This window comes from Numida meleagris, chromosome 4, assembly GCF_002078875.1.
Source record: "Numida meleagris isolate 19003 breed g44 Domestic line chromosome 4, NumMel1.0, whole genome shotgun sequence".
Taxonomy (NCBI): Eukaryota; Metazoa; Chordata; class Aves; order Galliformes; family Numididae; genus Numida; species Numida meleagris.
The window spans coordinates 45,808,995-45,834,843 of record NC_034412.1 but is presented as its reverse complement, the minus strand read 5'-3'; the positions used below and the strand labels follow the sequence as shown (position 1 = coordinate 45,834,843).

Here is a 25,849-nt window from a genome sequence, read left to right as displayed (position 1 = left end):
TAGTATTTGGAATGCTGAAGTAGCATTTTTCGTCTTTTCTATTTCCATAGGGAAATTAAGCCTTTTATTTTTTTTCTCTCTAATCCTTCATAGAGAAGTCTGTTTGTTGTTTTGGCATTTTATTAGTTCTTTGCATTTCTTATTTCAACCATTGACAAACAAGTTTCATCTTGTTCTCTAGAATATAAACTTACTTGCTAAATTTTACCCTTTTCATACCTGAGTTATAAGCTGACATGTTTATTTTTCAGACCAGCTTTATAACTTTGTTCTTGTTCTTCTAATTTGTAAATGGTGTATAATTAATTATTTATGCATTATTTCCCTAGAGAGTCCTCAGCAGACTACTTGATGGGTTCTCAGCTAAATCATTCCACCAGCAAAGCTCTCTCAGGTGGCTGACAATAGTTAGCCCAGCTAGTTTTTAACCTCTCCTGAGCCTTGACACGTTGTAGGCCAGCCAACAACTGCCTATGTATTTTATCACTCAGTGAATGAATCTGATACATTGCACAAGTCCATGCATCTCCTTTTGCTGAGTTTACGTTGTTTTGCCTATTGCATCTACAGTCAGACTGTGCATCAATAATTTGCCTGGGTCCTACTAATAACGTTGGCATTCATACAACCTTGCTGAAATTTGAGTGCTGTCCCTGTAATGCTTCAGAATTTGCCTATTTCAGGCAGGCTTATACACTTGAAAATTCTTTCATATTACAAAGTTAAGTGAAAGCCAGAAATTTGTGCCCTTTGCATTGTTACCAATTATGACCTGTTACTTTTTTTTTCTGCTTGCATGGGAACTGTTAGGTCATGGCCTGAACTGGTGGTTGAGCACCTGGTGAAGGGGTGTAGCCAGCCCTGGGAGCACAGGTGGAAGCAATTCACCTGTGGGACTGGAAGGGATGGACCCTGGCTCCACCCCTCCCTGACCTCATTTAAGGGCTGACGGCCGAACAGGGAGGATGTCTGTACTCAGATATTGCCTCCTTTGGAGTGTTGGGTGAGCCCTGATCCTTGGATAGGGATAAGAGTTTCCTTCTTTATTACTGGATTGTGACCGCTACCTTTCTTGGGTGGTCTGAAACTGGTTTAAAGCTGCTTTATCTGCTATTGCCTATCCTTACATTGCTAAAGAACTAGTTTTATATGTATGACATACTGTCTTCTAAACTCTAATTAAAACTTATTTTTGGTCCTTAGGTGGAATGACTACTCTGCTGAGATGAGCTCTTAATTAATGCACAGAGATCCTGAAAGTCCCACCTCTCACCAGTAATGATTGACGTCCAAGGATACATAAATTACACTAATTGAGCTTTCTATTTCTACGTTCTTCTGCAGCTAACTCATCAGAAAAGGTAGGTGAACAGACCAACATAAGAGAAGATATTTTGCTGTCATCTGTATTTTTCTGAGGGGGGGAATATCTTGCAGTGCTAGTGAACATCTGTTACCATGGGTGTCAACTCCTTTCTTCAGTATTTAGATGTAATGTTTCCTTTACTATGAAAATTAGCATTTTTTATTCAGTGGTGTACACCTGAACAATCATACAGTACACACTACTGAAAAGAAAATACACTTTTCAAATCATTGGGCAATACTTGAGATCACTAGTAGTGTTGCATGTTTTATGAATCAAAGTCATTTGGTACTAAAACAAGATATTTAACTGTTTCTGAATAGTGTTTTATCTGTAAATGTTCTCTTAATTTTGACCTACGGTTTGAAGCACAGTTTGTATAGTATTAGGCAATCATTTTTTTTCCTAGGTTTCAATATAGTACTTATTAATGAAATTTACTTTAATTTAACCATATTATTCGGGAATTAGTTGAGTTGAAGTCACTGAATGCTGACTTCTGAGCTGGAGTCAACTGAAACCAAAAGATACTGATAAGAATATGGTGGATTGAGAGGAACCAAGAAAAGGTGCTGGAATGTATCTGAGCATATTTGGCAGAGGAGTTCAATTGCGAATGTCACATATGAAGTATTAGAAGCAGTCACAGGGAAAAACTGGAAACGAAACTAAACGTACGTCTGTTGAAGGATTTCTCTAGGGCTTAAACAGTAATCCAGGGTATAATGACAACTTATTCTGTCTCGGGAATCAGCTTTTGGCTGATTTGTTGTGTGAGTGTCTAGATAACTTTTGAACAGTCTAAAACGAAATTATTCTTATTTATAATACACATTTCTGATTACAATAAATAGTGAAAACTGAGCTCTTGAAATAGGCATCAGACTGTCAAGTCCAGATTCAGTGTTTATATTTTACATGTAGTTTGTATCTATACTCTTTTCTTGAAATGAAAATGAAAGCATTAAATGTGTGTAAAACATTTGAATGTATTTCAGAGATCTTATTTTAAGATTCTGTGAACAAGCCTACAGTTTAGTTGGTGTGTTAGAGGAATTACGCTTCCTTGGCAAATAACCATATTGGAGAAGATTATATACTTGTTGACATATCTTTAAGTCTAGAGTGGAAACAGATATAGCTGTTTGCATCTAGATGAAAAGTGAATAGATTTTTGGGGAAAAAAAATGTAAAGATATGTATGTGTAGTTTGAGGACGGTTTAACTTCTGAGATGTTTGAAACTTGGCCTGCTCAGAACACTGTGAGGGATAATTTAGATCTATGCTTACCACAGAAGAAATATCAATACCTGCCTACCAAACTCTCAGAATCTTTGAAACTGGGTAGTTTTGATGTGGAGAGTAAAGAACCCACACTGAAATGCATGTTTTTTTGTTTTTTTTTTTTTAAAAAAAAAAAACAGCAGTGTAACTGGGTGCAGTGACCTATGCTGATTTAGAAAAAGACCGCCAGAAAAAACAAGAGATATAATGTTCTTCCTAGGCTGGTGTTTCTTCAAAAACTCTGCTGGCAACATCATGCACGGTCCTGGTAGAAACTCCTGGTTGATCTGTTTCTTTTTTAAAGTATTTCATCCCTTGGTTAAGGTCTGATAAGACCCTGAATTGTCCAGGCTAAAATGCTTTGGCAGAACACAAAGTGAATTATTTTTAAATGAGAAAATTCAGGAAAAGGCTACACGGAGAGGGTTATAAGTTGGTCTGTATGTGCTACAATGTGCCCTCACAGGTCAGGTCTCTTTTCTTTGTCCTGTTACTTCCTCTGGATTTCTCATCTAGGACAAGCAATGCACTCCTTTCTGAGCCCTTCCAGAGAAGTTTCTTTCATTCTGTTTGTCAGAGACGTGGCTCTGTTGGCCACCAGCACATCTCCTAAGTACCTGTTTCTTGGCACCTTCCTGCTTGCTGTCTGTCTTTCCATTTTCTGTTTTACTGTCTCAGATCAGGATATTTTTTCTCATGAGCATACATAGTTGATCTGAGGGATATTCCAGATGGTGAACTATTTCCCATGTTGTCTAAAATGCAGTAGTAAAGAACAGAGAAAACTTTGCTTTTTATAGCCCTCCTTAAATGAAGATATGTGTAGCAATATACACTTCTTTGCAAACAAAGCTGAAGTACCAAAAAATACCCCAGTGAGTACTGGAGCCCAGCAATGTCTCTTGAATCTCTGGTTCTGGGTCAGTTCCCAAGAGGGAAACTTGGGAGAAAACCAAGTGTTGCTGGGATTCTCCAGTCTGCATGTGCTGGAGTTAAGCGAAGAAGGAAAGGTGGTGTGGTCTGCCAGTAACAAAAGGACATTTTATGTTAGATATCAGCCATTTCTCCCTTACAGTTTTCTGCCTTCTTTGTTGTAATTATAGCTACTTACTCCCCACCTGCAGCACAAAGGCTATAGAGAAAGGAATTGAAAGGAAAGCTAAAACTAGAATTCAGTAGGGCAGGTGCTGGACAGAAAGGGATCCTATTAAAGGAGTGCCCTGAGTTTTGCATTATCCTCTTCTTTGATGTGAAAATGTCTATTTCTTACAAAACAAGCTGGAAATATGGTAGTAGAGTGGCTTAGAGTCCAGTCATAAAAATATGAGTTCAAAAGAAATCAATATTTAACATATCTACTTCTTTCTCTGTATTTATGAGAATTCCAACGCTGTCATTAATTAATGGGTAATCCTTACTCCACAGAGCATGGTTAGGCTAATGCCTCTGGAAAGTAAAGTTTATTCTAAATTCACCTTTGTGACATAATTCTTGGGACAATATAATCTGAAAAGAATATGCACTCTAATTTGCTACTTGGAGATAGCTGAGTTGTTTAAAACCCTAGCAGTTTGATAGGAACAAAGTGTGTGAACTTATTAAGGAGAGTGAAGATGAGTTTAGGTGCGGAGTCAAAAAAAACTGGAGGTGGACTACTCCCTGCTTCTGTACAACATCATACAGCCACTGACCTGACAAGATCTAACTTTATTATCATGTTTCCGGAACTTGTGTGTTGTTATATGTACCAAATACAGTAGCTTGCTATATGTTTCACTAAACTGTATCTACCCAAGTATTTATCACCAGAAAATATACCCATGCATTCAGAATATTGGCAACTGCTTTAAACTCTAGTTAAATGTATTTTGTTGTTATTAAAAGGAATACTTCTAGCTGTAGCACCAGCTTTGAAGATCACAGCAAATGTCAAATGAACAGAGAACAATCAGTCGTAATCATAGAATGGTTTGGGTTTGAAGGGACCATAGAGGCCATGTAGTTCCCACCCCTTTGCAATGGGCAGAGACCTCTCTCACTAGACCAGGTTACACAAAGTCCCATCCAGCACCTCCACGGAGGGGGCATCAGTGTTCACCTCTTGCTTATGAGAATGAATTAGACATTGATGATAGGTATTTCATTTTGAAATGTTGTGACAATAAATGATTCTCAAGATAACATGGTAGAGCCTGCTCTCCTTTGGCTTTTGGAACCAGTGAAACAACAGAACATCAGTCAAGTTAGTAAAGTGCACCTTTATTACATATTCTGCATCTGTACACACACTGCCAGCATATGATCAAAGACTACAGCTGTTTCAGTTATATTACAGTCATTTCATAGGCATAGCAGAGAGAGAGTTCCAGGGACAACCCAGTCACCTTGCAGATGTACAGTGTTCAGTGCAACCTTATTAAATTACACCTTGATATTAAATGAAATTTGTAGTACATCTGTCAGGTATGATGCATATGATTTCTGCATTAATTCTTTTTAAAGTGTGTCACTTTTATGTCTTCTCAAGAAATCCAGGTTTTTGTCCACACAATTTCAGAGTTCTGTGGTTGCGTATTTTAATTTTGAACTCTGGTTGACGAAAGTGAAGGATTATTAGTAGCCAAATGGCTGTGTTGTATCTTGCACTCAGGCAGTGTGAAGGCATTAATAAAATAATGAATATTAATTAAAATAATTACATTGTAAGCTAGAATGTTGAAGTATGTTTTCATAGCTGGTAATGTTCTTTATTTCACTCAGTGGACCATCGCTTCATTTAAGTCAGTGAGTTTTGACATGAACTATTACAAAACTGGAATTTCACCTAATAATCTGATATATTTTAATAATATAGAAAAGATAATCAATTGTTATCAAGCTTAAATGTGAGAAACATCAGAGAGTAAGAGATCCTAGTGAATAAATGAGTCCAGAAAAACATTTTTTTGTGAGTTGGTTAATGTTGAGCACAAGGTATCTAACTGCTATATTGCAACAACTGCTGGTTAGTTTGTCCTGAGTCCCATTTTTTTAAATTTAGTTCCACCTTACCTTACATTTAACAAGAAAATTATAAATTTACTGTTTAGCTGACTAAGTAGTGTAACAAATACATAAGCAACTCATTAATCAGAGATCTGAATCCTAGTATTCTTGCAAGGAGTAATTGCTGAAGCAAAATGACACAAAAAATAAATAGCAGTTTGTTAAAGGTACAGCTTTAACAGAAAAACACATCTATAATCCTTAACTACTTGTCCTATACATATTCTTCACACTTTACTGATAAAGAGAGAATTATGTGTGCATTTGTTCTGATAATTTTCAGGGCATGTACAAAAAAGAATAGATGGTAACACTAAAATATGTTAGGTGGGATAATAATCTATTATGGTAACAGTCAAATTGCTTGTCATGTCATGAAGGGTTATGCTTTAATTAAGCAATAAGGCATGACAGGGTGTGAATTACAATGTAATAATTCTTGTCTAGTGTATTGTTAGGCAAGAGGCCAAAGGCCTAGTGCCACTGAATGCTGCAGGAATGAATTGTTATGTTGTAATTTAAACATTGCAATATCAAATTGCGATACTTGTAAAAATACTACATTTTAAAATGATAAAAAACTAAAAATTGTAATTTCTCTAGACATAACTACTCCCATATTAAAATACTTTGTTGCAAATGCTATTATGGAAAAAAGAGATTTTTCTGTTTATTATTGTTAGATGACAAATTCCAAAGATTGTTTTTGGGAGATCTGAAGGATGCTATTTTGCTATTATCTTTCCTAAAATAAACAAGAGACATGCAGCCTTGAGGAATTTGGAACAGATTTTTCTCTAAAATCTTTCTTTTCACTGGACAGAATTAATGTGCAGTAATTAAAGTCAGAGCTTTGTGAAACTCCTCTTTCCTGGAAGCCCTGCATTTACTGGAGGCTTTGTTATTATCTCTTTATGTTTTGAAAGCATAATTTTTCTTATTTCTATTCTTCCTATTGGCACCTTTCCTGACAAGACCTCATTTATAAAGCCCTTCAAATTCATCTCTCAGACCAATTGTTGAAAATACATATTGCATCTTCTATGATTTTTTTTCTCCTTAAACATCAAAGGAGAAGTCAATAGGAGGGGGACAAAAACAGGGATGTGAGAGCTTCTATTTCTCTGCTACAAAGCATAAAATCAGGAAGACTAAATAGTGAAAATGTTGAAAAAAGTCATGAGTTCTGACATTTTTCTGCATTTTCTTTGCTTCCTTGAAGTGTGTGTGTGTATTATCTGTGGGCCAATGTCATAAAATAAGAGGCATTACTTCCAGAGCAGCCCTTATGTATACAATGTCAGAGGTGGATGGTAGTGGTACAGCAGTAGAGATTGAACCTTCCCACCAGTGTTTTATTACATTTTATTGCCATGTGACAGATGGCAGCAGAGGGGTGGTCTGATTAGAATGATGTCTGAAATGGAAGTGTGGATGAAGCAAAGGTGTGTCACTGAATTCCTCCATGTGGAAAAAGTGGCAGCCACTGACATTGATCAGTGCTTGTGGAATGTTTATGGAGACCAAACAGTGGATGTGAGCACAGTGAGGTGGTGGGTGGTGTGTTTCAGCAATGGTGATAGTTGCCTTCACTGATGTAGATTTGCGTGTGTGTGGCGTGCAGGCTCTTGTTCATTGCTGGTGAAAATGCCCTGCTAATGGTGGCGACTGTGCTGAAAAATAGTGTTTCGTAGCTGAAAACTTGCTCTATCGAATGGTGTTATTGTGGTATTTGAATCTGTTGTAGTTTCCATGGAAGTAAATAGGAGGCATTACTTTCAGAGCAATCTACATTTCTGTTAAGATGGTATATTCATATGTGTTATATATACATTTTATATTACAAAGGTTGCTATATATAATAAATATTAGGGTAGCAAAACCCATGTAGTTAACTTTTCTAATGTATAATGTTAATTTCTACTAAGAAATCATGTAGTATTGTCCTGTTTGCGAAGTTATCTCAGTTTACATGTCTGGAAAAAATGTTTAACGTACTCCATACCTTAACTGAGATATGTGTACAGTTTCCTTTTTGGTAGAAATTGGAAACATCATCCGTTGATACATTTTTTTTTTTATAGCTGGGACAAAGTGTTCTGAATAAAAGTTTTTTTCTCTATGGTAAGGTTTTGTAGGACAATATTAAAATATGGAGTTTTTTCATGATTTTCCATTGCTTTTATGGCAGTTATGTAAACCATTGCAGCTTCCAGAAGCCACAGGTCTGCAGTGCAGTACTGTCTCTCATTGTATTCCGCAGTCTTCATTTTCATGTTCAATATGAAGAAGACTATTGTCTAATCCACTACTGAAAATCAGATATGGGATCAATTTGCGTATTGTTTTTTCTCTGCTTAGTTGATTGAATTTTGTTTTCTCCAAGTAAAATCATAATTTGCTTGTTGACTTAATCACACTACAGTTATTACACTTCTTTCAGTGTAGCAGTATTGACTGTGGTTATATTACCAAACGCTGTTTAATACTTCCTTATATCATCTCTTCTGTACAGTAGTATAGCTGGAGTAGTAGTAATAATAGATCTCATGTAAGAAGAGAGTTACTGTTTAGGTCAGTACATGAACAAAGAGACTCTTTTTCCGTAACACTTGAAGCAAATTTTCCTTCAAAGGATTCTTTGTACCTTAAGAAGTCTGTCATATGACAGAGTTCACAGAGGGAAACAATTGGTTTAATTTCCACAACAGTTAAGTAGCTTCCTCTTCATTCTAAGCACAATTCATTTAAAATAAAATGTATTGCACTTCTGCTGTGGTTTGACACAGTCAGTTTAGGAATTTGCGTTTGATTTCATAGTGATTAGGAGGGCATTTCAACTTGCTGGCTTTTGGGAAACATTGGTCTTTAATCTGAAACTGCAGTCTAGATAGGTGTTCACACTAGATTACTCACCATTAAAACATTTCTAATGCCTGTAGTTCCAACAAACTGTTTGATGTTTTTACTTACTTATTCCATTTTTGTAATAAACAAATTTGTGTAAGTACTCCATAACTTCAGCAAAAAAAAAAATCAGTGACAAAAACTATTGAGGACCAAGGATAATAAACTGCCAGTTGAGGCTTCTCAGTTTTTCAAAATAGAAGTGCTTTTGAGATTTGATTAGCAATGACATATTATATGACAAAAGAAGAAAAAGGATTTAGAAATGGAAACTAAAAATAGTTGCGTAGTAATTTAATAACCTGGCAGATTTTATTCCATCTGTTAGGAAGAGTTTGAAAGCCATTTCCTGCTGCCACTCACACCGCAGAAGCTTCAGAGTTCAGAGATGGAATCAAATACCTGATGTGAAAATCTGCTATTATGATTCATATCCAAAGATTCATATCAATATCCTTGCCTAGAATATTGCACAGGGTTATTTAAAAAAGATGAAGTGAAGCTAAAAGTTCTGGATTATTATCTGTCTTATTGTTGATATCACACTTTGGGGTGAAAATACAACCAAAAATATTCTTCCCTTGTGATTAAAAAAAAAAAGTATTGAACCTATTCCATTTTACCGGACAACTCAAGAAAGCTGTTGGCTTTTTTTATAGGATGTCCAGTATTCAAATTCCATGAGCTTATATTCAGGGTGACAGGACAGTATTATTTTGATTTGCCCTTTGTCATCATCTAGAATTGAGAAGCAGATTGGGGGAAGGCAGAGCATCACCTCAAATTATGTGGACAGAAGGTGTGAAGGGGGAGCGTGTGGTGAAACCTTTAGCTGAGGAAGTGACCTTCCTTCTCACCTTAAATTAGTACTGACTTGCACTGTGTTCTAACAGTGGGCTAGCTGGAACAACTCACGTGTATCTTCCTGTACCCAGTTAGCTAGAAACTCAGCTATTCCTAGATGATATTTCACAATTGTTTGATAGAGAACAAGATGGCATTTGTTGCCTTTACTAACAGAAAATTTGTTAAGCCTCCTAGTGACGTAAATCTAAATGACAGTATCAGATGGCAAAGCTTCTCTTTACTGGAGGAGCAAGAATGTTGTTGGAATTGGACGTGGGTGAGTCGTTGAAGGTACCATTAGTGCTGCAAATCCTTGTAAAGGGAAGAGTGTCCTTGACATTTGATCATTCTGGAACAGAATTCCAAGAGAGCTCTGAAACTTCACTGTCAACTTGAGCAGTGTTGTTTGTTTTTTCTAAACTGACCAGAAGAAACCCAGATAAGCATGTTTCTATCTGAAAATGTACAACTTATCCGGCTGTTAGATTAAATCTTCATGAAAAATTAAAACGCTTATGTAATGTACTTTCCATCCATTCACACATGCATGCTTTTTGCAAGTTTTCAAATTCTCTGTTGCAGGATTGTTTCATTTCACTTGAAATCACCTGTTAGGAAAGCAATTAAAATAGTGCATTTTCATCACAGTACAAAGAAATATTGATAAATATAGCAGCGTTATTTTTTTTTTCAATTTCTTTTTAAGGCATTTTTGTTTATTTTGGAGGAACCTTTTCAGGTACATGATGGAAACAGCATGATTGTTTTTAAAATTCAGTTCTGCATGCTGTAGGAGAGGTTGCTTAGTATCATATCAAGTGCTGGTTCTACAAATGGATATTAGCATAGATGTTTTCGTAACTGGGTTTGAGCCATGGATTTAACTCTTTTTGCTCCATTATTAATCCACCATGTTATCTGCTCTGTCAGGATGTTCGTGTGTTCTGCCCACTCCATGCAAAGCAGATGTGATATTTTCAAAAGCAATCAATTAGAATAGCACTGGTGTTCATGATATTCATAAGCATAAGAAACTCTCCCATTGTAAAGTTTCGTGCGAACATCTTCTATCATTATTTAATATTAGCCTGCTGGAGTAATTAAAATTTAATAATACTGGATTACTGTGTTAAAGCTACACTAATAGTGGGTTAATATGTTTTCATATTGAAATCAATTTTTTGTCCCAGTGAATAGGCCTTGGATTTAATAAGACCAGCTCAAGCAAACCAGTTTGTTAATGTGCGAAATGTGCTGTCTATGCTGTTTGAGGTGCTGAAAAAGGATGCATAACTAGCTGCTAGCAAAAGGATGCAAAGAGCTGACCCATGTGCCTTTCAGGCTTCAGGTAGAACATAAAGAGCAGTCTCAAAAAAAAATATTTTTAAAACTAGTATGAAGACGTAGATTTCCATATGGAACAACCAAGTTCATAAGTTCATACAGAGTTTCATCATACAGATCAGATACAACTGAAAGTTTAATTAATTGGTGCTGATTTGCAGCAGAAAGGCTTAAGTTTGACCTCTATTTTGTACAGGGCTTGTTTTAAGCATTCCTACCCTCATCCTTTGACCCAGCATTAGCATTCGGACAGGTAAACCATTTGATGCTACATTTACTTTATTTTAGTGTAACCTAACAGACGCCAAACATGGCTTTTTTGCATATGTATCTGTATTATACCAGAGATTTCTAGAAAGAGATAAGAGATGAGAAATGCAGAATGTGAATACAAAAAAAGTAGTCTTGGAGGAAAATAAATACTATAATACTCCTAATGACACAAAAGATATGGCAGATTAAAAGTGATCTCGAGCACTGCATTTGTATTATTTAGCTAATCTCTCTCATTCCTTTTAACCGTCTATCAGACAATTGATCAGATCAAACCAGATTTTAGCCTTTTCATTTACAAGCAAGGATTTTTACATCTCTGACTGTGCTGTACACCTCAAGGTGGCCTGAACAGCCAGTAGGAGTAATAGGGGTGATTAAACCTTGTCACAGGGGGTTAGATGTGGTGCTTTTTTTCCCATATGACAGGCTGTGACCATCAAACAGCACTGAAGCAGAACAAACGATGGTGGCAGTTTGCTGCAAGCGGTGCTACTGTCAGAACTCCTGCTAGAAAGCTAAATGCTAGATATTCAGCCCAGGGAAGTTCCAAATAGACCATGCAAATTTTGGTTTCAGAAATTTCCCTGCAAATAAGTAGTGACATGCATTAACTTTAGAGTGATTGTGTTGTTATGTGAATGACTGTCCACTGTCTCATGCTGGCCATGAACAGTTTGTGAGCGACACTGTTGATCAGTTTACATTCATGTTTAGCCGTTCCTGTTATGTGAAATCTGCCTTGTTTTGGGAGAGCTGGCATTCTAATATAATTAGAATGAGGCTGTCATTGCTCTTTAAAGACTGCATGTGTTTGTAACTCTGAATAACTACATGGAAGATGCTTTGAAAACCATGTGCTTGACTGATGCCAGGATAAAACCACATGTTCAGACATATCACGCAAGCTTTAATTTCTTAATGAAGAGAACTGTATGGAGACTTCAAAACTGTGAATTTAGAATTTTTAGCACATTTCTTAAAAGGAAAAACCCAGGGAAATAGAACCCAAAAATCAGTCTTTTTCAAATACAGAATTTCGGACTTACATAAAACAGCAAGCTTTGAATATTTACAGAAGAAAACTAAACATCTTAGTAGTCCGCATGAGGGAGTGCACAATATGAACATTTTTTCTTACATTTAAAACTGATTTTATTCTGTTCCAAACCCAAAAGAATGGCAGTAGTGTGAATCTGTGTGCGTGTGGTTAAAGCACTAAAGGAGTCTGGAAAAAACATTTCAAAGAACCTCTACGAATTGAATAGAAAGCCAATGTAGGTGAAAATGTTTTCATTATTCAAATATACTTCCTTTGTAACTGAAGAAAAGTTACACTTACATTTCATAATGCTTCCACATAAATAATAAAACTAATATGTAATCCTGAATAAATTCTGCCTTGAAATTCTCATATCGTGGTTTGTTGCTACTAGCAATAAGGTTAGATGGAATTGTCTCACTTGGCTGTGGATTGTAAAAGAATTAAAGATTAAAGCAATGTAGTTGAGGTTGCATTGAAAATGTCCCTTTCAGTGGGACTAAGATTATCCTTCCATACTTTAATTAAAATTAGTCCTCAGTTGTACCATTTCTATTCAGATTATTCCTTATTTAGTTTTGAGTCTTTCCTAAAAGTTTGTTTAGAATGAGTTTTTGAACCCTGTTTTCGCACACTTTATTTTTCCTGCTAACTCTGCATATTAAAGATGTAAAGCTTTACATGTGCTGTCCTATTTTCACATATATTCACATGTTGTGACTACCCAATCAGAGGCATCTGCTTCAATTTTAAAATGAATAAAGAGAAATCTTGTCTTATTAAGGCAAGAATCACCGAAGCTTGTCTTAGATCTGATCCCGTGCATCCATTCTTCAGTATGTTCCCCTCAAACTACTGGGCATGTTGCCTTTTGGCAGCTCCTGGATTGTGCTTCTCCATTATACCCAAACCAGCAGCAGCTGCAATAACGCTTACCGGTTGAAATACTGATGTGACACTCTGCTCTTTCGATGCAGGATATCTCTCTTACTCACCCTGTTTGTTTGTTTGTTTTTCTGGTGAATTATGTAGGACTTGTCACGGAAGAGCAGTCTGTGCTGAACTCCAAGTTCAGTTGCTTGGATATACTTGCCCTTTCCTCAGCTTAGTGCCTTTTTTTTCCTGATGGAAGCTGAGGCACACTGGGAGGGAAGGATTTGTAGGCAAAAACTATATAGGGAGCATTGTTTCCATCTGGTGAACGTTGTGTCGTTCACCAGAGAAAAGCTCAGATCCATCTGTTTTTTCTGGGGATGTCAGAAGATGATGCTCTCAAATAAATATTGATGTTCTGGACAGCAGTGGGAGTGGTTATAAGGTGAAGTGGGACTTCCACCAAGCAGTAGTAAATTAGAAATTGCCCTTAGAACACTGTTTCAAATGCCAGAGTCTTTTTCTTTCACTGCTTTTCCCAGATTTTTGCAGACCTTAAAAGGGTTGACCTGTGGATGACATAATGCAGTCAGTGTGTATCGCTGAGCTAGGACTTTGCCTCAAAAATCAAGATGGGCTCACAAGAAAACTTCCTTAAATTCAAAAATGTTCATACCAACCTCAACAAGGTGAATCTGTTTGCCTTACAATTTCTCTCCATGAAATTGTCACTCAAAATGTATGATTAGGCATTTGAAATCCATACAGAGAAAACAGATATAAAACATTTCATTAGAGTAAAGGAAGCATCTTCTTCTCGAAGAGCAGTACAGAGTATCCTCCCAGAACAGTGTAATTTCTTTAAAATGCTGTAGGTTTAAAACAAAAAGTCTACAGGAGGTGATGTCAATATCAGTATTAAATGGTTTTGAATTATTAAATTTAAGTTAATGAAAGTGAGAACGGTTAAGTATGGAGTAATCATGTTTAGAAAGTGCCTCAGCAGTTTGTTTGAAGTAAGTCATGGAAGTCATGATTTAGATGTCCTGTCTTGCTTACCCTCCACATAAGCAGTTAATACAAAACGTTCCATTCTATTGTTATGAAAGAAAAAAATATTTTTTTAAAGAGCTGTAAATTAGGTTGTGCTGAAAGCATCCATTTTCTTGCCTCCATCACTGCCAACTCCCACTGTTTTCTTTGATATATGATTTGCAGACTACTATTATTATTTATGTGTTTTACAATTACTACGAATGACACCTCCCCTTCCTCAGCCCTAAGCCACAAATCTGAAATGAATAAATGCTGTTTATTGTGACAGTCTGCCTTTTGTCTGTGGAACAATGACAAACTACACCACTGACAGCCAGTTGCTGTTTTTAACTACTGCTCTCCAGCTCAGGCTTCGAGTGCTCTTCAGAATGCAACAATAGACAGTCTTGAATAAAATAAGTGAAAATATATTGCATTTGTTTAGCATGCTGTGACACCATTATCCAATACCTTGAGTAAACAAGAAGCATAAATGTTGTAAGCACGATAGTTCTCTGCATGTCGTTGAGATTTATACAACTGCGGTCATTTCAGAATTAATGTACTAATGCCTTTTAGCGTTAATCATTTTGTGTTATTCATATAGAGAGTTGCCTTTTGACTGGAGTGAAGTGAGCGAGGAGAAATAACGGGTGCACTTTTAATTAGTTGTGAAATGTAAGAACATTTCTATACACTCTACCTGATCTCTTCAACAGAGCTAAGGGAGCATGCAACGACTTCATCTGTGTGAAATTTATGAACGTCTTCTGACCTGCAGCTAACAGGTTTTTAAGTAATGTTAGAAAGCCTTGTTTAAGATCTAATTGTACCTAACAGAGCTGCTAATTTCATAAGTAACTCAGTTCTTCAAATTTAACTGCACCCTGGCTTTTATGTAAATGCAAACTTATAAATATGCTCAGGTATTTATTTGGTGTCATATTCCTTAAATCAGAATTTCCATGTGAATGTAACTTTTCATCTTGAAATTAGGTGTTCTTTAAGTCCTGCATGTTCCCCTTACACATACTTGCTGCACATATGTGCATGCACACACATGCAGCACTTCAATCATTGGTGTACAATTTTGTGGTTTGTTTAATAGTGGCAGAACCATGTCTTGTGTTAAATTAAGCCTTTATTCAGTGCATAAAGCTAAAGCTACATGCGCTCTGTATCTGATCCAAAGGATTTTCCTTCTTCATTATATACAATAGCATCATATAGACTTTCTAAAATTCCTCAGTTTATTTGTGGTGCTGTAATATTTTCTTTCCTTTTTCTTAATAAATATCAAAGACAACAAAGAGAATATGAGCAAATTTCAGACCTGTGTAGGCACTGAGAGCTTGTAGAAAATGTATTTCTAAACAAAGTCTCACTTGCTACCTCAGATAACTTCATATGTTACAATCTGCCGTTACTCTTTTAATGCAAATATCAGATGAATAATTTGTCTTCTCCTCTTGGACTGCCTGTGTCTCCTTACTGTATTTTTTTCACCTTTCATTTTCCCTTTGATGTCTCCAGTTTTTTTCTTAGACTTCCCATCTTCCTCCTTGCTGAAACACCTGGCTACATTCTCCATATATTTTTCTGCCTGTTCAACGAAGACACTTATTACTTCTGTTTTTATTTTTAAATACAAGGCCAAGTAGGGAGCAGGGTAGATTCAGAGCACACTAATTCTTGTTCTTGCAACAGTCATTCCTCCAGGATTGCAATTTTTATACCAATAACCAGAGAAAACCCTAGAAGAAAACCTGTGAAGAAACATAATCTTATGTATCTCTTAGGTTTAATCTGGATTTAAACAAGCTTCAGTAGTGAAGCTGCTATTCAGCAGAAATCATCTGCGTGAAACCGCTTACTCAGGGTAGATGTAGTTGCTTGCAAAATAGCAGTCCAAGGGGATCCTTCCTCAAAAGCAGAAAGACTGGGGTCCCTTCATTATAAAAGAGCTGTGTCTTTTGCCCAGTACTCTTGCCTTGTCCTTCTAGCTCTAAAAGCCACAGCTTGCTGTATTCAGCCCTTCTCATCTTCTCTGTTCCCCTCTAGTGTAATTCACTGCGCTACTGGACAGCATGGTATCAATGAATGAATCCTATTTCAAGTGACAATAAATTAATTGAAAAATAGGAATATATAGCCATTTTGACAATCTAGATTTGATATTCTAATCTAATAGAAAAGCTTTCATGCACTTACATTGCCTCTTAGAAGCCTAAACAAAATTCTCATCTGTGAGAGAAGTACTGTGTCAATCATATAATACAATGCTGTTTATGTTTCAATTTGAAAATATGAAGCAGATCTTCAGTTACAAACTTTTCCATAAGTTTCCTTGGACCCTGGACTGACTAGAGGTGTAACTTAGGAGGAGTAACAAGGAAACTGTGTAGAAAACAAAACAACAGTCCATTAATTCAGATCCCTCATGCTAATATGACAATAACCATAATATCATTTTCTTAAACTAGTTATTTGAACCTCACTTTTAGGTAGACTGTGTTGGTATACTCCATGACAAGTTTCTCTGAGTACGTTTTTTTCTTTTTACCCTTTTTTTTCTGCTACCATGAGTATTCTCTGAGTGCTGCCCCATGCCTTTCATTTATAGATTTTACTGAGACCTTAGCATGCAAACAGCAGCAGAAGAATGGTAGATACAGGATTTGACCTGTGACTACCAGACAGACTGATTTTGCTGCAATGTTGCTTTGGGTATCCTGTCAAGACCTCACCAAAAAACGTGAAAAACACCTTCTGAACTGAATATAACTATAATTAACACAGTCATCAAGATGACGTTAAAAGGAATGTCTCTTCCACCTATCCTAGTGTTAGGTTAATTCCAGGTATTAAGCTGTGAATGAGTTACTACATGAAATCCAAAGTAGCGCAGCAAAACAAAAATCTCAGGCAAGTAGTCTTATAGATGTTATAGACAGAAAAAAAAAAGGAATCAAAAAACATAGAAGCCTTGTAAAGTTTGCAAGAGATCTATTGCTACCAGTTAATCTTACATGTTGAATATCAGAAGCTAATGCCTGAAGAAACCACTGAGTTCATAGACCTTGTTCAGTTCACTATTCGATACAACGTATTGAGCATATGTAATTGTCATTAACTACAATGCTGTTGTTTGTTCTGTCCTTCCAAAGCGTGTCTTATTGCTAAATACCTAATTGCTATTAATAAATGTGAAAATCAGTCACTAAGTACTCTCAAAGGTTTTTAAAATAATTTTCTTCTATTGGCAAGCCATTGCTTCCTGTATCTCTGCTAGAAAGAAAAAATTCAAAACCAAAGTCCATGCATGGTCATTAAAAAGTGAACCTAAGAAAATGCATGTTAAGGAAGCATAATACAAATATTTATTTACAGGTCTTCTTTTTTTGATTAGTTTTTCATCAGCAGAAGCCATAAAATACTCACAGCTTGTTTTTGCATTCCAGTACTGTCCTCAGTACTCGGGTGTTCTCCAAGCACAGGAGCAGCGTAGATTTCCCAATGCAAAGAGATTTACAGATAAAAAATGAGGGATAAGAAGATTAGAACTAAAATATATGCCAATTTTGTAGAATATATAATGAAATCCCTATTAATATGTAACCTTGACTAAGAAGTTTTGGCATGGATCTCTGTCTTTGCAGAGGATTTGAAGAATCTTTTTGGAGTAATTACATAAATATGCAAAAGAAATCTCGTAGTTTGTCCATGTTATCCTGCAGAAGCTTACTGAAAATGACAAAAGAAAAGTCTGGAAGAAAGCTAATAGTTGCATCTCTCCAGAATATGCACTAGAACCATTGCTCCTAAAAATCTAAGAGGAGGAAGCATTTTACTGAGGCTGAAATATTTGCCAGTAATTAACATTTATATGCAGTATTAAGTGTAAGGAGTGCCGTGAAGAGCACCAAAAGAACCTAGCACATCCAGAGAATATATGTTCAGCTGTGGCTGATGAAACTTGTCCTCCCTGAGTGGGAAACAGCAGAGACTGCAGTGAACAAATTACAGTCTCCTGCATGTGCTGGGGGATTCTGATTAAATGTAGCCTCTCAGGACAAAGATCTAGGCATCACTGCAGACAGCTCAGTGAAGACATCTGCTTAAAATGTATCAGAGGTCAAAAAAGTGAATAATATTTAGACTGTGTAGGGAATATTATGAAAAATATTACAATGTTACATAAATTGATGTACATCCTTACCTTGACTGTTAAATTCCATTTTGGTCAACTCTTTTGTGAAAATGATGTAGAGGGGGAAAATGAAGGTTAAACAAGGGCATACATATCTTCCCTATATTTCTCTCTAGCTTAGATGGGAGCAAAGTGTAAAGAAATACGGCATTCTGAATAGTAATCAAAGTATCAACTAGATGTTTCCCTTTGTTCGTTCCTAATAAAGAGATCAACTGAAGACATGTATCTTTATGAAATGCAAGTCTTGTGCTTAGCACATACCAACTTTTGTTTCTTTAAATTTAAGATTTGTGGTAACATGTTCAATTAAATCCTACACATCTGGGAATGAGAACTGAATATTTAGTATTAGCAGTATAATACAGACAAAACTGAAAAACTTTGTTTTAAAGCGTAATGTCATCATCTCTTGTGTCTTAGACTTGCATCATTCTTTTATGGTTTTAGTCAAACTGGAGAATTAGAGGTTTTTTTTTCCTAAGTAACCCACTGATATTTTTCACTGTTAAACAAAAGCCTCTTGTCTGTTATTTCTTCTTTCCCCAAACTCATGACAACATGTAGGTTTCAGTGGCAAAAAAAAACAAAACAAAACAAAACAAGAGAGACAGTAATTAAATATCTTACTGTATTTTATAAGAAACTACCAGCTAAGTGGGAAACCTTTTCTCAAGTAAAGCTTGGATATGTGTTTTCCATAAGCAACAAAAGCTTTTTAAGAGGCAGATGCAGGTGGAGATCAACTCTTTAGGAGACTTACCTAGTATACTAGGTATCCTGAGTGGGAACACCTTATAGATGGTGATGGCAGATCCTTGTCAGTTCAGAATGGACTAAAAGACAAACCCAGTAGTCAAATGATATTGTAGAGCTTTTTTCCAAATATGATTTCAAAGCACTATAATACCATTAGCTAACAGTAATTTGAGCTGCTTAGTACGTGTGCACACATCTCACTTGTGTAGAGTGAAGACCTTAGGATGAGTAGGAATGCATGTTACCATAATGGCTGTTTGAAGAAAGGATAAACGTTATCAAATGATGTATTATGATGTGATAAAAGGAGAGAAGATATTTATAGTGGGGGATAGAATCACAATTATCTGGGCAATTAAGCGTCAGAATATAAACCTGTGAAAAGATGAAAAAGGCTCAGGGCCCGTCTTTCCATTTCCCTTGGTTTTCTTTATTTCTGTTTTTCCATTTTCTCCCTCCACATTTCTCCCTCTTATTTTCTAGAATTATGGTTTTGGTTTTGCAAAAAAACACTAAAAATTCGTGATTCATCTTAATGTATTTCATATGCTATTGTGAGACTTTTTACAGTTACTTCAATACTTCTACAGACAATGCTGATTATTGTTTGATTCATTTTCTCTTACTTTCATGTTCTTTGTTTAGTAGTTACTTCTCTTCATTTTCTCCCTGGGAAAAAATACAATAAAGCCTTTAAAGTGATGTTAAAAAAGAATAAAATCTAAATATGGTTTAGTTTCCAATGTTTACATTGTAAATTTCTAACAAAGATATTTGTTACCAAGTGTAAATACATACCAGAAGGATAAGCTCAGTTGTATCGTCCTGAAGCCTATCCATTTTTGGAATATGAAATAACATTTTGCCAGATTTGTTTGTTGAACTGTCATTGTACTCTCAGTTATTTAATTTTTGTGTCTGTTAAAAATGTTAAAAAGGCAAGAAGTAAGGTAATGAACTTTTTCTTGAAGTATGTTAATAAAACAGGCAGTAACAAGTTTCTGGGCATGAGGAGTATCAGAAAAATATTGGAGAACTGAGGTGTGCTGTCAACTTTCTGTCAAACCTTTATCCTAAATATACTGAATTAAGTTAAAAGGCCACAGATTGATCATTAGACATTGTTTGAATATTGCAACTGCAGTAGTCCTTAAATATCAGGAATTAAGGTGGGATAACAGTTTCATTGCAAGCAAAAGACAAAGCCATTGCAGTGTCATTTCCGAAGTCAAGTATGGATATTCCATAAAAATTGCTCAAATATTATTAGATTTGTTATGTAATTATGTTGATATTTGAATCAGTCTCTTTTTCCATTGAATATTGCTATAAAGCAATAAATATAGAAAGGGGGGCAAGCAGAAGTTTAGACATCATCTGCATGATAATGACTCCCTTTTTCTCATTGTAGGATATATTAATCAAATTATTCAATATGTTATGGTACTTTGGCTATTAAATATGAGTAAAAATTATTGTACATGGCCTTAATTTGAGGAACCAAGATTCTCTGTATAATAAACGTAGATGTCTCACTAAAGTTAAAAATGCTTAAATTCGCAGTATAACTCTTGTCAATCAAACACAGAAGGAGATCAAAAATTGATGTCTTAGTCCCGATAAAGCCTGTCTTGACTAACACCAGCTGTGCTATCTTCCTTCTGTTCTCTGATAATCCCTGTAAAACTTCACTGCTTTACCTAGTTCTGTTGACAGGTTGCAGGCCTATATTTGCAAGAATTATCCAACTGATTCTTTTACTTATTGACATGATAACTGATTGACCATGGACTCTAAAATGTTGAAACTCTGAGTTGACTATGCTTTATATTTTAAATACATATTGAAAATGAAATTGTTGTTTTCATCCACAGAACTCTTCATTTAATTCTTTCAAAACTCTTTTATTTTATCTGACATTCTGATTTTAAAATGATGGGTTTAAAACTGTGCTAAACATAATCTCTAGTTACTGTTGACAGGGAAGAGATTTCATTACCGTCATCACATATATCGTGTGCTTTCTGCCTAAATACAGACTGAAACTATTTACTGAATAATTCTGACATTTTTATTTCTTATTTTAAGTCTGATAGCCATAGGTGTTTTTTTTTTTTTACCTTGTATCTTTTCTTCATATCTTTTTTTTAAATCTAATTATCATTTTTTCCTAATTAATAATAACAGTTTCATTTTTAATTCATTTTCCTAGCATGCTTGTCATGTAGCAGTTTTCAAATTCATGAAGTGGTTCCTCCTAAAGAACCACAATATTTGTATTTTTTGTCTGGACTTGCATTTAGCATGTGAAAATGAAACACTCCAGCAAAATGTAGTCATGCAGCCTGTGCTTTATTACTTACATGGCATGGTGAATGGTCATCTATCTACCTATAAGATACTTTTTAGGAGACTAATTTATGCTTTAGAACTTTTATTGTTTTAGTAAGAATTTCACAGAGTGCAGGCAAGCAGAGAAATATCTTCAAAGTAACGAAGATCTTTCTCAAAGGACTGGAATAGTTTATTGAAGATGAAAAAAATTCAAATATATTAAAAGTGACTCTATGTGATAGAAATCTACTAAAGAATTACATGAAAGTGGTGGGAGAAATGTCTATAACATGTAAGATTAAGCTGAAAAATAAGTTGAACCTCCAGCTCCCATTTATTTTACAGTTCCATGATCTCACTTTGCCGGTCACAGACTGCATTTCTCTTGCATATGGGCTTCCAGCCCTGTATGGTAAATCCTTCCCCCCTCCTTGATGTCTCTGTGCATTATCAGAGTAGAAATGCGCACACACTACTCTGCATAATACAAGGCAGTAATATTTAACACGGAGCTCCTGTGACATACACAAACCACTCATTTCTTGTTAATATGGAAACAGCAGAAAGTCTCTAGAGGGTTGTCCAACCTTATAATGAGAGCCCTGTGTTATGCACAGCTCTGCAGCCTCAGAAGTGGCCATGGATTCGTCCCCTGCTGTGAAATTTGGCTGCTGCCTGAGGCCCTGTGGAAATCATGTTTCTTGCTGTGCCCAACCACGTGCAAGCCTCCCTGCTGAGAAAAGGAAGGAAATTTGCTGAACTGCGTTCATCTCTTTCTCTCACTGTCTGAGACAGAGAGAAAAGCATCTGCAGGGCAGTATTTCCTTCCAAATTTTTTCTTCTGAAGAGGGAAGTAGGAGGGTGTCAATATATTCCTGAGGATGTGCTGATTGTCAGTGAAGAACTTGATATCAGGAGGACAGTCATACTAGCAGGGACTAGTACAGGCACTACAAACTCAGTAGCTACCAACAGATTGAAAAGCGGGTGGAAGGAAGCCTTGTATATTCTCTGCTCCTCAAGAGGTGCCAAGATCAGTGTAGTAGAAAAAAGGAGAGGTGTAATGTGAACCATCCCTGTTATTGTTATGACCTGCCAAAATCATTGGAACAGTAACAGTCACACGACTTTTTTCTATTTCATCTATTAAATCTCATCTACTTGATGCCTATGGCCTTGTTTTTTACTTGAGAGACAAGGGTTCTGAGAGCCAGTGAAATGTAAGGGACCATATTCTGAGGCAATACTTGGAAAAATTTGGTGTTTAAAAACACAAATGAATTATAAACTCAAAAAACTGTGCCACAAAGAGCATTTTATATGCTGCTGAGCTGAGGTCTTTGGAAAATGAAAAGCAAATAAGAACTTCATCTTAAAAACAAAGTGTATTTCAGCTTCTGTTTGGTTCAGAGGCTGGAATAACAGTGAACCTGGAAAGAAAACAATAGTGTTAGCAGAGTATAAGCGGTTCTTGAGAATACAACTGATGGAGAGAAAAGGCAATTTTGCTTGCTCTGTATTTTCTTAGCTCTAATTATTAACCTATTAAAAACCTGGTAAGAGCTTGAATTGCATAAATAGTAAGTGTGTTGATGTTAGTAGACCTATTAGAGTATGTCATGATTTGAATTAGTTGGAAGAGAGGTAAAACATTGCTGATAATGCCAACAGCAGTGTTTTAATAAGCTAAGGAAAGGTAACTAGTGCATTCTGGCAAAGTTGTGCTTTTTTATTCATTCAGCTGTGCTGCAGAAGTAGGGAAAAGCAAGCACCAAGACAAGACTGCAAAGGGCATGACAGGAGACTACAGCTGGAAAGCGATCCTTCACAAATGAGGAGATTCAACTTGCTATGGTGGGAGTCAACAAGGTACTATGGAGATAGGCGTGAAAGAGATGTGGGCTGAGAATTATCTCAGATAGGCTGGAGGGAGGGGATCACAAGATGAGAATGCAGAAGTCAAAGATTCTTCTCAGTGATTTCAGTAAGGAAGAGGATTCTCTTAGGGATGTTATAAAGAAACAGAATCAAGGAAAAAAATAAACTTGAGATGTAGCTCTTACCAGAAATTAGAGAGGAGAGCAATGTAGTAAGGAGAACTGAGAAGGAAAGGGAAGGAATTCAGTTTTAGAAATGCCTATTTTTTTTTTTTTATATTTAGCCACACATTTAATGCACAGAGATGTCTAGTACTGTCTGTATTATATATTTCCAGTTGCAAATATGGATGCTTTCAGTGTCAATGTTTTCTGTTTCTTTTGAGGAATATTGGTAGAGCAGAAAAAAATGTAAGCCATAAAAATATTACACTTTCAGATTGGTTTGTTACAGTGTGTATATATACACATGCATGTACTATTAAGGCTATTTTAGACAGGATATTATATTCTTAATGATTTTGCAGATATGGCATATGACCTAGTTCCAGGCTGTTGACTGATAACATTTGTGTGAATCCTATAGGATTCTGTGTTGTGCTTATACTGAGGAGCTACTAGAAATTGTTTTGCTCCTGCCAGACTGCTGGGAGCTTAAAATAACAAAACAACAAAACCTAGTTGCAATTTTTTTCACATGTAACCTGCGTAATAGTTGGAGTGGATATAATATAGTATATATAATATAATATACATATAGTATATATAATATACATATTATATGATATATATAATATCCTATATATAATACAAATAGTATGTTTATATATAAAATATATAGTATATATTTATGTAGTATATAAAATCAAACTATTTTTGAAAATCATGATACTTTCTGTTTCATATGAGATGATAAATTATATATTTCCATTTTTTTGATATTATTTCAAATCAAATGATGATGTGAAATCATTACTTAAATTCATGAGTTTCTCATCAAAAAGATTAGATTTTGTTCTGAGGCAGGAAGATAAACGTACACTATTTAAACTAATAGTTTTTATGTCATGATTCTGAATGGATGAGGCAAACAGAAAGTGGACACAAAGACTGCAATTTATACAGAATAGCCAATTGCCTCAAAATGGAGCTTAAAATATAAAGAAAAACAATCTACTCTGGTTGGCGTTTGCACAAAAGGAGTCAAAAGCCACTTTTAAGTCTTGCTGAAATCCAGTAATTCTAGACTGTATTTATTCACTTAATATTCAGTATTCTGATTTTTTTTTTTTACCTTCCTAGAGTCTCCTTCATTTAGATAACATGAACAAAAACACCCAACACCTTCTTCATCAGCACTTAAAACAGCGCATGTTTCATCACACTGTTGTCATCTTGGCTGCAATATCTGGATTATATTTTCCCTTTCTTTAAATTAAGTGTTGCAGGTGAATATTGGCTTCAAATACTACAGTAGCATTTTTTCTAGTTATGTAATGTCTGTTACTATAATGTTAGCTTTGTTTAGCTAGTTTTAAACTGATCTGTAAAATTATTTACGGCCGTCATTCCTAGTTACATCCCCAGTGAATTTCTGTTATCTCAGGAGATTCAGGGATGTTCAGTTCAACTGCATGTTCAGTTCACCTTCACCAGGTGAAGGGCATTGTGTCATTGTGAACCTCATCTTTTCACAGCATTCCATTTCAAATTTTGGAGAGAAATGAAGAACGTTCTAAGTAACAGCATAGGCAGATATTACGTTCTTTATTTGTGACTTTGGGAATAAATTGCAGTGTGGGAAAAGTGGCTGAAAATATGGATAAAAGTCGAATGCAGGATTATTGTAGACCCTGTCAAAATAAATGGGAGAATATTTTTTAGTATGTAATTAAATGTCAAGATTTGTGAGTTAATGGAATTTCTGTAGTCACATCAAGGTCAGACGAGCAATTACTGTTTATGAATTATCTGAAATCTTGTATAGCCTCTTCTAGCTAGTCTTAGAGCATCTATTTATATTAGACATCTTTGCCATTTCTGATGTTCCTCCCCCATCGTTTCTGTTAACAGCAGTGTGGTGCATTTTGTCAATTCTGTACTTGTTTGCAAAACCTTCTTTTATTTCACTGAAGAGCTTGCAATTAGCCCACTTCTCCCTATTGAGAAGCATCTTTGTAATAACAGCTTTCCTGGCAGAGCTTTTGTTAGGCAGATTTTAAAATCAAGAGTCTACAAAGGTTGGGAAAAATCCAATCACACAAAAGTTCAGTAAATCCCTTTCAAGGTCATATCAGTTAAGATTACGTAGATTTTACACTTCAGCAAACATTAGAGTTCAGCTTTTCTAGGGACATATTCAGAGGGCTAGAATTAATAAAATAAACCAATTCTGAACTGAAATTATTTGCTAAACTGAAAGAAAAGTCTGGAGTCTTTTTTTTTTTTTTTCATTTTTAATGGGGTTACCTTTCTCCCACATGTAGCTGCTTGTATCGCTTTCTTTGAAGTCGCTGGCAGTGTTTGCTCTGACAGCCATTGGGTGTGGGAAGCATAAGGCTATAGCAAGCATCTCCATAGCATAATCCGACCAGGCACTGTTGGTCACTGATCCAGCTGCATGCAGCAGCTTAACAGTCAAAGGGCATGGTAA

At 35.7% G+C, this 25,849-nt stretch overlaps 1 long non-coding RNA gene across 1 annotated transcript; it reads left to right on the top strand.

The window, feature by feature from the left end:
- LOC110399011 lies at positions 951–25,575 on the top strand. The gene is made up of 4 exons (XR_002438818.1): positions 951–1,003; positions 1,204–1,361; positions 23,061–23,188; positions 24,499–25,575. It is a non-coding gene; the product is annotated as an uncharacterized LOC110399011 (long non-coding RNA).